This window comes from Caretta caretta, chromosome 1, assembly GCF_965140235.1.
Source record: "Caretta caretta isolate rCarCar2 chromosome 1, rCarCar1.hap1, whole genome shotgun sequence".
Taxonomy (NCBI): Eukaryota; Metazoa; Chordata; order Testudines; family Cheloniidae; genus Caretta; species Caretta caretta.
In genome coordinates this window covers 341,082,106-341,097,343 of record NC_134206.1, presented here as the reverse complement: position 1 = coordinate 341,097,343, position 15,238 = coordinate 341,082,106, and the positions used below count along the sequence as shown (strand labels likewise).

The 15,238-nt window shown below is 44.4% G+C and overlaps 1 long non-coding RNA gene across 1 annotated transcript; it reads right to left on the bottom strand.

The window, feature by feature from the left end:
- Positions 1–328: 328 nt before the first annotated feature.
- LOC142070948 (uncharacterized) lies at positions 329–14,402 on the bottom strand. The gene is made up of 3 exons (XR_012666883.1): positions 14,207–14,402; positions 6,095–6,158; positions 329–657 (listed from the first exon to the last, which is right to left on the bottom strand). It is a non-coding gene; the product is annotated as an uncharacterized LOC142070948 (long non-coding RNA).
- Positions 14,403–15,238: the final 836 nt, after the last annotated feature.

Below are 15,238 nucleotides of genomic sequence, written 5' to 3'. Positions count from 1 at the left end.
CTCCTTTATCCAAATAAGCTTGCTCCATCTCCATTCCCCTCCAGAGCCAAAAGCAAGTGTCTTGGTTCCACACCCAACGTGGCTATGCTAGGCTAATCCCACTAGTTCCAGCATTCATTTCACTAACATCAAAGTGGTAATGCCAAAGCAGCGCCTGCGTCACTCACCAGGCAATTAATGAGCTGTAAATGTAAGTTTGTTAGTAACTAGGGAACATGTTTTCACAGCTTCTGAGTGCTCAGGAAGGTCTAGGCTTGAGGAAGGGGCTATGCCCTTGTTGGGAGGGACATGAATTCACACAGATACCAGGTTTTTCATCCTAGTCCATTTATTTATAATATGCACACTTTGGGGGAGAAATATTGGTTAAAGTCAAAACATCAAAAAAGCAACTCAATCTGTTTTCAACCACAGTGTGGTCCCAGTTCTCTGTTCCAGCCAATCTCTGCTCAATGAGGGATTGGATAAAGAGGGAAAAGGTGGCTTTATGCCACCTTTCAGCTCCCTCTCTTCTGGGTTCCCCCAGGAAGTGGATTGGCACCCGATGTAAATTAGAACAGCCTGAAGTTTGCTCCGATTTGTGCTCATCTGCCTGTAAAACTGAAGTGATTCTTCAATCTTCAGTTGATTCGTCAATCAATGCAAAGTAATTTGTAACTGGTTAAAAGATAAGAAACAAAGGGTAGGAATAAATGGTCAGTTTTCAGAATTGAGAAAGAGCTTTTATCAAATGAAATTTTAAAGAAAAGTTTATTAATATTGTTTTAATGAACAATGTAGTGCCTTTTTTCAAAATTAATTCTTGAAAATGTTATCAAATGTTCTAGAAACTCAGGTTTCCGGTAAATGGAAAATGTCGAACTATTTTTCAATCTGTTTTTCAAGAGTCTAAAAATTAACACAAAACACACACGCATCTATTTCAGTCACTTGGAAATGAAAACAACCTCAACATTTGTCCCAAATGTAAATTTTTGTTTGTTGGCTAATGTAATTGGTGAATTAATGAGAATACTAAGTGATGTAAAGAGCCTTGTCCTTCATAAGTCCATTTTCATTCCTTAGCCACTTGCACCTTTTCATCCAATATTTACCTTCAATGGTATTCAGACACTCACAAGAAAGGAGAGAGAAAACTAATATTTGCTCATTAATTTATAGAACCACTAAACAGAAGGAACAGACATTTAAGCAGTGAACAGAGTGAGAGGAGGGATAGCTCAGTGCGTTGAGCATTGGCCTGCTAAACCCAGGGTTGTGAGCTCAATCCTTGAGGGGGCCATTTAGGGATCTGGGGCAAAAATTGGGGATTGGTCCTGCTTTGAGAAGGGGGTTTGACTAGATGACCTCCTGAGGTCCCTGCCAACCCTGATGTTCTATGAACTACCTAGTTGTGCCAGAAACTGTCTCAGTTCGAGTGACCTAAATTACACATCTTCAGGAAACTCCAATAAACCAGTGATTCTCCAATGGCCTCCTGTCATTCTTTTTTTTTTTGTTCCTTCCTAAATGGGACCTGCAAAAGGGGGGGGGGGGGGACCAGCATTGAAGGGTTGTCTTTGGTTCTGCTTCATGATGTATAAAGGCCTGAAAGATTTTTGTTTGTTCGTTTGTTTATAAATGGACACTGGAGGAGTCTGGATCTTTCACAAAGAAAGCTTTCCTCTCAAAGCATTTGCCAATAAATTCAGTTAAACAGGTGTTAAAATCAGCCCAAGATTTTAATCAGTAAGACTCAAAATTCCCTTTCTCCTTCACCTGTCCATGATTCAGTCTCTTGTGATGCTGTAATTCCAACAGTCCTCTAGAAAACCCCAGGAAGCCAACACCTAATATTTCAAATAGAAAATACAAGCTAGAATTATTGTTCTTGTGAGAACGGTGAAAGGCAAAGTACTGTCATGGATCAAAAACTGGCTGAAAAAGAAGAGGATGAAATGGTCAATTTTCATCATGGCAAAAGGTTATCTGTGCAGTGTCTCATGTAGATCCAGTGATGTTAATATATTTATTAATTACACTCTCAAAAACTAAGTTAAAAGAATATTAAAGTTGCAAAGTCAAGCACTCAAAAGTTAGGAAATTCCAGAATTCACTAGGTAGCATGTGCAACCTTAACTCAACCCTCCTGTGCAGATGCATTATGATAGTCTGTAATTACACAATCACATACTATTTTTTCTAAAGACCCTTGCCTCATTCAGTGCACATGATGGACAATGTTTGCTTAAGGAGCAAATTTTTATTATTTGGTTTCTCTTCATTTCAGTGTGTCCCCCCATGCCTTATTTACTGTACACTGTTCAAACCCCACTCTGAAGACAGAATTATTAATTTACCCATGGGCTTTTTTAGTGCTGAGTGCTTCTTAAACATTAATTAATTAATCTATCTTCACAACACCCCTGTGAGCTGAGGTATTATCCCCATTTTACAGATGGCAAGCTAAAGCACAGAGAGATTTAAGGTCAAAAGTATCCACTCATTTTGGGTTGCTATTTGAGATACTAAGGAACTTTACATGTTCAAAGCACAGCTACGGTTGACTTTAGTTGAAGCTGTGAGTGGCTCAGCACTTCTGCAAATCAAACCTCAGGGTCTCAAGTCAGGCATCAAGAAATTGACGAAAACCACTGTGAAAAGCCTGGCTTAAGTGGGTTTTCTGTATAATTTCCTCTATTTTAAAAAAGGAGGCAAAACACAGAAATCCCATCATGTAGCATATTGTCACCCACATGGTTTGTCACCAGGATCAGGAACGTTTAGCTTCACCTCACAGATCTCTAACTTGAACTAGTGGAGTAACTGATACAAGTAGTAGATTGTTGACTAATCTAATCGCCTTTTATGATGAGATTACTGGTTCTGTGGATGAAGGGAAAGCAGTGGATGTATTGTTTCTTGACTTTAGCAAAGCTTTTGACACGGTCTCCCACAGTATTCTTGTCAGCAAGTTAAGGAAGTATGGGCTGGATGAATGCACTATAAGGTGGGTAGAAAGCTGGCTAGATTGTCGGGCTCAACGGGTAGTTATCAATGGCTCCATGTCTAGTTGGCAGCCGGTATCAAGTGGAGTGCCCCAAGGGTCGGTCCTGGGGCCGGTTTTGTTCAATATCTTCATAAATGATCTGGAGGATGGTGTGGATTGCACTCACAGCAAATTTGCGGATGATACCAAACTGGGAGGAGTGGTAGATACGCTGGAGGGGAGGGATAGGATACAGAAGGACCTAGACAAATTGGAGGATTGGGCCAAAAGAAATCTGATGAGGTTCAATAAGGATAAGTGCAGGGTCCTGCACTTAGGACGGAAGAACCCAATGCACAGCTACAGACTAGGGACCGAATGGCTAGGCAGCAGTTCTGCGGAAAAGGACCTAGGGGTGACAGCGGACGAGAAGCTGGATATGAGTCAGCAGTGTGCCCTTGTTGCCAAGAAGGCCAATGGCATTTTGGGATGTATAAGTAGGGGCATAGCAAGCAGATCGAGGGACGTGATCGTTCCCCTCTATTCGACATTGGTGAGGCCTCATCCGGAGTACCGTGTCCAGTTTTGGGCCCCACACTTCAAGAAGGATGTGGATAAATTGGAGAGAGTCCAGCGAAGGGCAACAAAAATGATGAGGGGTCTGGAACACATGAGTTATGAGGAGAGGCTGAGGGAACTGGGATTGTTTAGTCTGCAGAAGAGAAGAATGAGGGGGGATTTGATAGCTGCTTTCAACTACCTGAAAGGGGGTTCCAAAGAGGATGGCTCTAGACTGTTCTCAATGGTAGCAGATGACAGAACGAGGAGTAATGGTCTCAAGCTGCAGTGGGGGAGGTTTAGATTGGATATTAGGAAAAACTTTTTCACTAAGAGGGTGGTGAAACACTGGAATGAGTTACCTAGGGAGGTGGTAGAATCTCCTTCCTTAGAGGTTTTTAAGGTCAGGCTTGACAAAGCCCTGGCTGGGATGATTTAACTGGGAATTGGTCCTGCTTCGAGCAGGGGGTTGGACTAGATGACCTTCTGGGGTCCCTTCCAACCCTTATATTCTATGATTCTATGATCCTCAGTATTGCTGAGCACTTGATGGGGGTGAGACATTTCAGGCTCTGGACGGGAGTGGTTCCTGGTGGGCATAGACTATTCTGCCTGTTTCCACCCAAGCATGACTCCTATTGCCCTGTCCTTTGAAGCTGTGCTTATTCTAGTCCGGTCTCTTCCCCACCTCTGGCTGTTTGTCCCAGTCCCATTTTACAAATTTTCAAAACAATTCAGCCAGAGGCAGACACCCAAAATAGAAAATTTCAGTCCAAATGTGCCTAGCAAAGTTATACGCAACTGAAAACAGGGTCTTATAATGTGAAGTGTCAAGCAAACTTAATAATAGGCAGTGCTACCAGCCCTCCCTGCAATGAACTGAAAAAATGAGCAAGTAGTGAGCGAACAACATTTGCAGGTAACACAAAATTCCAATGAAGTGAGCTGTAGCTCACGAAAGCTTATGCTCAAATAAATTGGTTAGTCTCTAAGGTGTCACAAGTCCTCCTTTTCTTTTTGAAAATTATTTAGGTTATTCAGGACCAGAGAGGACTGTGAAGAACAACAGAGAGACTCAAGGAGTTAGGTGAACTGGCATCACAGTAACGAAATTCAATGTCAATCAATGCAAACTACTTGTATACCTTACCAGGTGCTAAATTAACTATGAACCCAGGAGAGGGACAGGGCATCACTGAAAACTGGTGGTTCTCAACTTATTACACATTGTGGGCCCCCACATATGCAGCTCTCAGTGTGTTACCTGGCCACAGGGGCCAGGTGGCAAGGCAGCAGCAGCCCAGACCCCTGCCATGAAGGGCAGGCGGCTGCCCTGGACCCCACCATGGGGTTGCCCAGACGCCCGGAGCTCGTGGGACTGGGTGGCAGCCCCGGACCCCACCACGTGCAGCAGGCTGGCTGCCTGGCCCCCGGACCCCAGAACTCACGGTGCCAGGCGGGAGCCGTGGACCCCGACCATGCAGGGCTGGCCACACTGACCCAGAGGCTGCCCCAGAGCCTTGGCTCCCCGCTGCACTGGGCTGCCCAACTGCTCTGACCCCAGGCCCCCACCGCATGGCTACCCTGGACCCCAGACCCTGCAGGACCAGCCAAGAGCCTCAGACCCCAGACTCCTGCCATGCGGGGCAGGCTGGCAGCCCTGACCCCACCAGGCAGCCCCAATCCCTCCATGCCAGGCAGCTGGGAACCTGGTGACCCCAGCACACTGGCAGCCTTTAGCACACAGCTGAGCTGGGCCACAGCTGTGTGCTAACTGGGCCACATATGGCCCGCGGGTTGAGAACTGCTGCTGTAGACTGCTCAATGACACCCTCTGCTTAACGTGCAGCTGTACTCAAAAAAGACTAACAAGATGTCAGGATTAGAGGTGGGCGAAAATTTTTAGATGAATACTTTATTTGCCACAAAAGGAAGTATTGGTGGACCCAGGACTATTCACAAATGTGTTGAATAATTTTGGCCAGAAACATCAGGGTGAGGGTGGCTACATTCACAAAATGGCTGAAGGAGTCGGTGAAGGTGCCCTCCTTATAACTTTTAGCTGAGTGGTTAGGACCCTCCCCCTAGGATGTGGGAAACAAATGTTGGAATTCCTACAGTAGCGTAGGGATCTGAACCCTCCCACGTGAGTGCCCTAACCACCAGGCTATAAGCTATTCTGAAGTATGGCTCTCTCATTTTCTATTGTTGAAGCCGTTCCACTGTGTGTTAAATACTTGAATAGTCTTTGGGCTACAGATTGAGAATGAGAATAGCCTGGTGGTTAGACCCCTGTTCAAATCCCTGCTCCAAAGCCCAGAAACAAAATGCTTTGGGTCAAATGACATGGTTCGTTTGACCTGAAATGGACATTTTTGATTTGCCAACATTTTTCAGACTTTTTAGATCCAGTTAAAACTGAACTAATTTTTCCCCCAATGTTTTGGAACTGCCAGTGAAAAATCAGTTATTCACTCAGCTCTAGTTAGGCTGCATTAGGCACTGAATGGATAATAATACAGAGAGCATTATAATTCCTTTATAATAAAATCAATGGTGAGGCCTCACCTGGAATGTGCGCACTCTTGGTCATCCTGTCCTCCAAAAGGATATTGCAGAATTAGATGGGGTTCTGAGAAAGGCAACAAGAGTGATCAAGAGCCTGGAAAAACTCATACGAAGAGAGATTAAAAGATTGGAATTGTTTACTTTAGAAAGAAGATGAATAAGAAATGACATGTTAATAGCATATTAAATAATGAATGGTTTCAGAGGAACAGCCGTGTTAGTCTGTATTCGCAAAAAGAAAAGGAGTACTTGTGGCACCTTAGAGACTAACCAATTTATTTGAGCATGAGCTTTCGTGAGCTACAGCTGGATCTATACAGGAAATAGCCCGACTTGATTATGTAAAGAGTTGTCACTTTGGATGGGCTAGCACCAGCAGGAGAGTGAATTTGTGTGGGGGGGTGGAGGGTGAGAAAACCTGGCTTTGTGCTGGAAATGGCCCACCTGTTGATCACTTTAGATAAGCTATTACCAGCAGGACAGTGGGGTGGGAGGAGGTATTGTTTCATATTCTCTGTGTGTATATAAAGTCTGCTGCAGTTTCCATGGTATACATCTGATGAAGTGAGCTGTAGCTCACGAAAGCTCATGCTCAAATAAATTGGTTAGTCTCTAAGGTGCCACAAGTACTCCTTTTCTTTTTGTAAATAATGAATGTAATTGGGAAGGTAGATCAGGAACTTCTGTTCTCCCTATCTCATAACTCAAGAAGGAGACATTCAGTTAAAGTAAAAGGTGGTAACCTCAAAACTGATGAACGGTCATATTTTTTCACACATATAATTAAAATTGGGAACTCATTGCCACAAGAACTGGTTAAGGACAAAAATTTAGCAAGATTCAAAGTTGGATTGGATGCTTATTTAGATACCAAGAATATCCACACTTGTTTATATTTAAGGATAATACATTTTGCAACAGATATTAAACCTCATGCTTTAAGGCTTAAGCCAATGTCCAAACTATTGGAGATCAGGATGAGATAATAGGGGCAGAGGGCTAGATTATTGCACATCGGCCTATTGTGCGGGTTTTATACCTTGCACTGGTGCTGAGCAGGGTCAGAGAGAGGGCACTGGACCAGATGGGCCTGGGGTCTGGCAATTCCTATGAGAAAAGCCTATTAGGCCCCGGCCACATATGCAAGGTGCACAGCAAGACTTTAAAAGAACCAGGTGAAAACCTACTTATTCGTCCAATTAATGCTAACGTTGTACCCAATTGCAGCCACGGGATGCCGCTGGAGATAGCTTTGTTAAAAGTAGAGGTGAGTGAAATTCCTCATCAAAGCTTTTATTTCAAGTGGAAAAAAAATGTTTGGTCAAAAATGGAAGTCTGCACCAAAAATATCCATTTCAACTAGACGTTTCCAGGTTTTTCATGGGAAAAGATTTTTCTGTTTTCAGCATCTGAAAATTTTTGGCCTTTCAGTAAAACTTTTCAGTTTGGAGGGTAGCGGTTTTGCCAGTTGGCTGAAGTTTGTTGGTTTTCAGCTACCAAAAGTAAAAAAAATAAAACAAAAACAAACAAAAAACTAATTTTTTTTGCTGAAACTCATCCCCCCCAAAAATTTTGGAGAAAAACTGCAATGTTCTATATTTTCATTGAAATTCTTCATGGGGGGGGGGGGGACACATTTCCCAGCCAGACATGGTTAAAACATTCATGTGACCATCTTGCTGATATCAGCAGTGCATGCGTGTTAAGAACAGTGATTCCAAGAAGACCAAGACAAAACCCCTAGGTCTTACAAAAAGCGCCCTCGGATCTTTAACATTCAGGTAGGGCAGAAAGGACATTGGGCCCAAATTATCAAAAATGACTAGATTCATAGATTTCAAGGCCACAAGAGACCATCTCTTCAGAGTAGGCGGTATTTTTCATATTAGCTAACCTCATTATTATGTCATTTTAATAATTACTAGTCACTAAAGTGACCACTACCACATTCCCAGAATACTGAACATTGAGGTACTTCTGGGAACAGCATGACCCTGGCCCCATCAGCACGACCTCACATGCTTAGTGCACGCAAGGTTACACCACGTGTAGGATGCCATTTTCTTCCTGAAAACACCATTCTGGCCACCATGGATGTAGAAGCTCTTTACACCAATATTCCACACGAGGATGGACTACAAGCTGTCAAGAACAGTATCACTAATGAGGCCATGGCACACCTGGTGGCTGAGCTTTGTGACTTTGTCTTCACCCACAACCATTTCGGATTTGGGGATGACTTATACCTTCAAGTCAGTGGCACTGCTATGGGTACCCACATGGTCCCCACACTATGCCAACATTTTTATGGCTGACTGAGAACAACCCTTCCTCAGCTCTCGTCCTCTAGCTCCCCTCCTCTACCTGCGCTACATTGATGACATCTCCATCATATGAACCCATGGGAAAGAGGCCCTTGAATTTCACCTGGATTTCAACAATTTCCATCCCACCATCAATCTCAGCCTGGACCAGTCCACACAAGAGATCCACTTCCGGGACACTACAGTGCAAATAAGTGATGGTCACATAAGCACCACCCTATACCGGAAACCTACTGACCGCTATAGTTACCTACATGCCTCCAGCTTCCATCCAGGACACATCACACAATCCATTGCCTACAACCAAGCCCTAAGATACAACTGCATTGACTCCAATCCCTCAGACAGAGACAAACACCTACAAGATCTTTATCAAGCATTCTTAAAACTACAATACCCACCTGGGGAAGCGAGGAAACAGATTGAGAGAGCAAGATGGGTACCCAGAAATCACCTACTAGAGAACAGGACCAACAAGGAAAATAACAGACCACCACTGGCCATCATGTATAGCCCCCAGCTAAAACCTCTCCAGCACATTATCAACTATCTACAACCTATCCTGGAAAACAATCCCTCACTCTCCCAGACCTTGGGAGGCAGGCCAGTCCTCGCTTACAGACAGCCCCCAAACTGAAGGAAATACTCACCAGCAACTACACACCACAGAAACATTAACCCAGGAACTAATCCCTGTAGCAAACCTCATTGCCTACTCTGTCCCCATATCTACTCTAGCGACACCATCAGAGGACCCAACCACATCAGCTACACCATCAGAGGCTCATTCACCTGCATGTCTACTAATGTGATATATGCCATCATGTGCCAGCAATGCCCCTCTGCCATGTACATTGGCCAGACCAGACAGTCCCTATGTAAAAGAATAAATGGACACAAATCAGACATCAGAAATGGTAACATACAAAAGCCAGTAGGAGAACACCTCAATCTCCCTGGACATTCTATAACAGATTTAAAAGTAGCTATACTTGAACAAAAAAACTTCAGAAACAGAATTCAAAGAGAAACAGAACTAAAATTCATTTGCAAATTTAACACCATTAATTTGGGCTTGAATAGGGACTGGGAGTGGATGGCTCATTACAAAAGCAGCTTTGCCTCTCCTGGAATTGACACTTCCTCAGCTATTATTGGCAGTGGACTAGATCCACACTGATCGAATTGGCCCTGTCAACACTGGATCTCCATTTGTGAGGTAACTCCCTTCCCTTCATGTGTCATTATATAATGCCTGCAACTGTAATTTTCACTCCATGCATCTGAAGAAGTTGTGTTTTACCCACGAAAGCTTATGCCCAAATAAATCTGTTAGTCTTTAAGGTGCCACCAGACTCCTTGTTATTTTGAATAGTGTACTACTGCCTTGCTCCCTGCTGGCATGACTTCACCCACACCATGTGTGCAAGGGGGGACAGGGAGGCACGCTCTTCAAAATGGCGTCTCCAAGCCATGATACCAGATAAAATCACATCCGGTTTTGTCTCAGTTCCAGACAAGGAAAAACCTTACAAAAAAGAGAACTGCCTTTCTTAAAACCAAACGAATGGCCTGCCTACCAATGATAAAAATTGAAAACAGCTTGGACAAAAACCCAATAGTTTCTGATTGTTCAGTTCAATGTGTCCGAGCCAAAGAAAGCATTCAATTTGCAGCCTACAAGTCGCACATGTGTAAGGGGACTGGTGCCCCCTTACTAACATTCAGTGGGGGTGTTTTAGTTGCTAGCTCCCCGTACTCAAAGGGGAACGGTCGATGGGGAATCAGGACCCTGAGACTGACAGTCCCCAGGAACAATGGGGAGAGGCCAACGCTCCAGGTCAGCCTGAATGACAGGGCGGGCAGGCTAATCTGGGAGTCAGGAGGCCAGGGAGGTCCCGTCCCCTGTGTGATCTGGAATTGCCTGGGTCAGACAGAGTGGGGCTGAGCTAAAGAGAAAGCAGGGGTGCAAGCTGAGCTGGGGAGCGGAGCTGCAGCCCCAAAGCCAGAGGCACAGCCCAGAGAAAGCAGACTTGACCTGGGAGCAGAGCTGCAGCAACCAGAGCCAGAGGGGCCAGAGAAGCAGCCCGCGAAGCAGGTCAGTGCTGGGAGCAGAGTCACAGAAGCAGCCTGCAGAGCAGACCTGTCCTGGGAGCAGAGCTGCAGCAACCAGAGCCAGAGGGTGGAGGCAGAGCAGCGGCAGCAGTGCAGAGACCGAGCAGTGGAGCTGGGGCTGGAGCAGTCCGGAGCTGGGTGCGGTGAGCAGCTGGGGAGACCGAGGGGGACCCTGGGCAGCGGGCCCAGCACAGGGAGACGCCTCAGCCAAGAGGCTCTGCAGGCCAGGCTTGGATCGTAACCCTGACAGGGCGGGGGTGACACTGGGAAGAAGGGTCCTACCACTCAGAGCCTGAGAGTGTGAGGCCACCACCAGAGCCAGTGTCCAACCACAGCATCCCTGCAGCACAGCCAAGGCCTGAGGAGGCGGCCTGGGACTTACAAGGAACAGACTGTGAACTGCCCTGACATTCCAGAGACACTGTTTGTGACGTTCCCTGCCACAGAGCAGGTTGATGTGTTTCCTTTAACCTTTCCCATTATTCCTTATTCTTTTTAAAATTAATTGTTGATTAAATAACTTGCATTTGCTTTAACTTGTATATAATGGTCAGTGGGTCAGAGAAGTGCCCAGTGCGGAGAGAACACCCCGGAGCGGGGACACCCTAGCCCCATCCTAGGTGACCACAGCAGGGTTGGGGGTCGAGCCCCCCAGGAATCCTTGGCCCAGCCTTGTTGGGGTTACGAGGACTCTGCCAGACAGGAGAGTGGAAGGGGAGTCCTCAAGGGCAGGGAGGCCAATGGGTAAAGGAAGAGGGAGCGAGGACTAAGATCCTTTAGCTAGCCCACTTCACCGGGGTAGTACAGAAGCCGGGAAAGTTCCCCACAATAGCGAGACTATTCCCCCACTTACACATGTATTTTAAACTGGAGCAGGAGAGAAATATGCCCTGGAAGTTCAAATTAGCCATTCACATGCTGCGTTGCTAAATGTTGCTGCATACTTCCATGTGTTCCTTTAAAAAAATATCTTTGGAGGCCTGATTCTCATGTCTGGTACATGGCTCACATCTCTGCACATCTCAGAATATGCACTCCTGCATGGATTTTCAAGACATAGTGGCAAACACCAAAAGGTAAAACCTCCCACAAGGAACAATTAGCAGGTTGTGAAATTATGCAGGGAAATCAAGGGCCTACACATCAACCTGCACTGTCCTGCAGCCCAAGGCTCATAGCCTGGACCTGGACACGTTTTCCAGAAGATTGACTACTTGATAAAATTAACCCCAAAATTCTTTGTCTTCTCTAGTTTAAAGATAGCTAAGCCCTGGAAATCAGATGCATACTTTGTGTAACTCCATAAAGGAGTCATTTGATGCTGGATCTGTAATAATACACAGACAAGTTAGGTCTCTTGGCTTGTTCTGACATAATTTTGTATGAACAGAGCCACAGACTGCACTCATAGTTCTCGTCTCTAGCGATTTCAAGTCTGCTTTGTCTTACACAGCATAATCTAGCAGTAGAGTTCGAGTAGTGTGACAAGATGTCCCGATTTTATAGGAACAGTCCCGATATTTGGGGCTTTGTCCTGTATAGGTGCCTATTACCCCCACCCCCATCCCGATTTTTCACCCTTGCTATCTGGTTCAAGAGTGAATCTTCAGTTACTCCCTCTCCCACGATCCCATCTGAGAGAGCACAGCCAGCACCTGAGGCAAGAGTCTGACATCCTTAAAGGGCCATACCCTACAATGGCAGGGTTTTATGCCATGGTCCAGTTTAGTGAAGCAAAAACTACTGGCCATCCTGGGTAATTACTGCATTTGCAAATTCCCAGTGAAGAAAACTTACTGATTCAACAGTAAGCTTTTGGGAATAAAAATATATTTTTTAAAAAAAACTTATCAGGCTTAATCATCAAATGACAACAGCATCTCTTCCAGTTTCACTAGCACAGCAACATAGGTGAAGGTGAAATTTTGGCCAAGAAGACCAAGACTAAACCTTTAGTCTTACAAAAAGTGCCCTGGGATCTTTAACATTCAGGTAGAGCAGAAAGGACATTGGGCCCAAATGATCAAAAATGACAAGGTTCATAGATTCCAAGGCCACAAGGGACCATTGTGATCATCTAGTCTGACCTCCTGCATAACACAGGCTAAAGAACTTCCCCAAGATAATTCCTAGAGCAGATCTTTTAGGAAAACGTCCAAACTTGATTGAAAAATAGTCAGAAATGGAGACTCCACCATGATCCTTAGTAAATTGTTCCAGTTTAATTACCCGCGCTGTCAAAATTTTACACCTCATTTCCATTCTGAACTTGTCTAGCTTCAACTTCCACCCAGCGGATTGTGTTATACCTTTCTCTGCTAAATGGAAGAGCCTATTAAAAAGTGGAAGTTAACTTGTGAAAGGAGCGTGCATTCTTATGGAACATGCAGTGTGTACAATAAAGGGAGTAAAAGAAATGTAAACAAGACAAACCAGCAGTAGAATGTAGACCTGCCTTGACATGAGTAATTGAACATGAGTGAGGCCTCATTTCTTGGGAGAGAGCTAGGATAAGGGGGAACATTAGGGTGACCAGATGTCCCATTTTATTGGGACAGTCCCAATTTTGGGGTCTTTTTCTTATACAGGCTCCTATTACCCCCCACCCCCTGTCCTTATTTTTCACATTTGCTGTGTGGTCACCCTAGGGAACATCCAGGGAACCATGGACAAGACAGGCCATCTCAAAAAAGATATATTAAAAGTGGAAAAGGTACAGAGAAGGACACGAAAAACAATTAGGGGTATGGAACAGCTTTCACACAAGGAGAAATTAAAAGGACTGGGTCTTTTCATCTTTGAAAAAAGATGACTAAGGGGGTAATTATAGAAATCTATAAAATCATGCATGTGTCACCTTTGGGTGGGCTAGAGTTCACTTCATTTCCCATCTCCACTGGCTTAAAAAAAACCCAACTCCCATAGAAAGTAGCTGGAGACCCCCAGTTCAGTCTCAGAGTCTAAGGATTTTCAGCAAGGCTTGCACAGGGTCAGCCTCCCCACATTCAAGTCCCAAAAGGAACTAAAGAAATGAATTTAAATAACTTTATAAAATCTTATGATAAAGAAAATTAATTTTGATAGCATGACATGGCTATTTTATAATCCACAGACTTTATCTTCACAGTTATATAGAAACATAAATAAAGAAAACAAATTAAAATCTGAACAGTTCAGTTCCCACAGAAACACAGTGAGAAGAAACTGAAAGTTCCCAGAAGCTTAGGTTTTGTTAACCTAAGTCTCAAAGTCTTTGATCACCAAATCTAGACAATCTGCTGAGCGGAAAACATCATCTTCCCTCCATTTGCTTGCAGGAATCTTCAGTTGGAATCCGGGCAGACCCTTCCTCTGCTGAAATCACTGCTAGCCAGTCAGCTGACTGATTAACCACCCACAACATTAAGTGTATAAATTTAAAGAAAACCCTGTTACAAGAAAATACAAAACTGAAAATAGCAAAATAGAAATTACTCTTTCCCCAGTACGACATTTAAAGAAAAGTTGGGGAATCAGACTAGTTGAGACAATGGAACTAGAACAGTTTGGCTAAAATCAAAACCACATTCAAAGCACACAATTAAAACAGAAGTTATTTTTCCCTCCCGATTTCCCCTTGTTATAATTAGCATTACCCAGGCTTCCCTGTTGGAGGGTTAACAATATCACTAACCTGCTGCAAAATGCTTCAGAGTTAGGGACAACAGCGTTGCTTCCTGCTCCCAGCTCACACAGGGCACATGGCCCCCTGCAAAGCACCTGCCCTGACCGCTTGCCCTCATGGCGTCTGACCGCAGCAATAGGGAACCTACTGGAGCATCATATCAAAACCACCACCCCCAATTCCAGAAGCTTCTAGATGTGGAGTGCTTAATCCGCCCAGCAACAATGACCCAGACACAACTCACTCCTACCTCCCTGCAATGAGTCTCTTAAAGAGATATCTCCCTATTAGGCACATGGGTTACACATGGTGTAGAGAAAAAGTGTTATTTACCCATTCACATAATACAAGAACCAGGGGTCGCCCAATGAAATTAATAGGCAGCAGATTTAAAACAATGTACTTCACACAATGCGCAATCAGCCTGCGGAACTTGCCAAGGGATGTTGTGAAGGTCAAAACTATAACTGGGTTCAAAAAAAAATTAGATAAGTTCACAGAGGATAGGTTCATCAATGGCTATTAGCCAAGATGATCAGGTATACAACCCCATGCTCTGGGCGTCCTAAGGCTCTAATTGCCAGAAGCTAGGAGTGGACAACAGGGGATGGATAACTTGATAAGTGCCCTGTTCTGTTCATTTCCTCTGAAGCATTGGGCATTGGCCACTGTCGGAAGACAGGATCCTCAGCTAGATGGACAATTGGTCTGATCCAGTATGGCCGTTCTCATGTTTTTATACTACTTAATTCAAATCCTATTAGGGCTCTATAGATGAGACACAATAGGTTGTGTTTTTTCTTTTCAGATGGCTGCATGCTTTGAAAATAGAAACTAACCCAGCACCAAGGAAAAAAATGAGTAAATATAAGGAGTGACGCCCAACCATCTAAATCCTACTCGGAAGTGCCTTCCAAATTTTGTTTTCTTTGAACAGGTTATTAATTATGAATGATGGAGCTACATTGAATGGTGCAGTGGCCATCCAAAAACATGACAAAAGCTCCAACCACTGACAGCGTATGCAGCAGTTCCTTTTAA